This window comes from Otolemur garnettii, unplaced genomic scaffold (genome assembly GCF_000181295.1).
Source record: "Otolemur garnettii isolate 467f Iridium unplaced genomic scaffold, OtoGar3 scaffold00280, whole genome shotgun sequence".
NCBI classification, from domain to species: Eukaryota; Metazoa; Chordata; class Mammalia; order Primates; family Galagidae; genus Otolemur; species Otolemur garnettii.
The window spans coordinates 64,885-66,524 of NW_003852675.1; positions in this window are offsets into that span (position 1 = coordinate 64,885).

Here is a 1,640-nt window from a genome sequence, read left to right on the forward strand (position 1 = left end):
AAAAAAAAAAAAAAAATATTCAAACAACTTGAAATGGAAAATCTGACATTGAGTTTGTCTCCCTTTCAAAGCTTATTAAAAGCATCTTTTGGGATGGAAGGTGCTTATATAAGACACTGTCATTGAAATTATACACAAAAGATGTTTTAGGAAATGTCATACCTTATTATTTAAATGAGATATTACTGGGGAAATCCTAAATAGCTTTCTGGGTAAATGATAATTCCTTTCCACAGGTGCCTCTGAGTAGAAGAAATATAAGCTATTATTATGTTTAACACACATAATCATTTGTATATTTTATTTTATTTTTCTGGATTAAGTTTTTAATAACCAAAAATAAGCACAAAATTGATTTTGCTCAGCATAAGGGTTCATAACGTGGGATTTTACCTGGAGGAATGGGAGGGAATTTGTATATTTTAATATAAAAAACTCACACTTTATACAGTTGAAATACACCTCATTCAATAGAAGCCTATACTTCTTCAAGTGGAGATTTTTACTTTTACTGAAAAAGTTACAAACTAGCATTACCACCATAATTAAATGGCTATAGATTTCTGCTAATACAACTTCAGTAATTGTTCAATAAACAGTGATTTGAGTGCCTAGTTGTCTTACTTTGTGCATGTATAAGAAATATTGAAAGTGGCTCCATGCCTGTAGTACAGTGGTTACAGCGCCAGACATATACACTGAGGCTGGTGGGTTTGAACCCTGCACAAGCCAGCTAAACAACGACAACTGCAACAAAAAATAGCTGGGCATTGTGGTGAGCTTGAGCCACAGGCGCTGAGCCGTTTTTTCCTTTTAGTTGAGGCATTTAAGAATGAATAAAAGCCATAGCACCTGTGGCTCAAGTGGCCAAGGGGCCAGCCTCATACACCTAAGGTGGCAGGTTCGAATCCAGCCCGGGCCCGTCAAACAACAATGATGGCTGCAACCAAAAAATAGCCAGGCACTGTGGCAAGTGCCTGTGGTCCCAGCTGCTTGGGAGGCTGAGGCAGGAAACTCACTTGAGCCCAGGAGTTGGAGGTTGCTGTGAGCTGTGATGCCACAGCACTCTACCCAGGGGGACAGCTTGAGGCTCTGTTTCAAAAAAAAAGAATAAGAGAATCACTTAAGCAATTCAAATTCAAAGAGTTTGAGGTTGCTGTGAGCTGTGATGTCATGGAACTCTACTGAAGGTGACATAGTGACACTATCAAAAAAAAGGGAGGGGGGCTTTACATGGCAGCACTGGTAGCTCAGTGGGCAGGGTGCCGCAGGCCACACACACCCAGGCTGGCCAGTTCAAACACAGCCCAGATCAGCTAAACAATGACAACTACAACTAAAAAACAGTCAGGCATCATGGTAGGTGCCTGTAGTCCCAGCTAATTGGGAGGCTGAGGCAAGAGATTCTCTTAAGCCCAAGGGTTGGAGGTTGCTGTGAGCTATGACACCACCACACTCTACTGAGGATGATATAGTAAGACTCTGTCTCAAACAAAAAAAAAAAACAGCTTCACAAAACCAGGTGCATGGCTCACAACTGTAATCCTAGCACTCTGGGAAGCCAAAGAGGGTGGATAAAACTTGAGCTCGGGAGTTCAAGAGCAGCCTGAGCAAAATTGAGACCCCTCTGCCACACACTC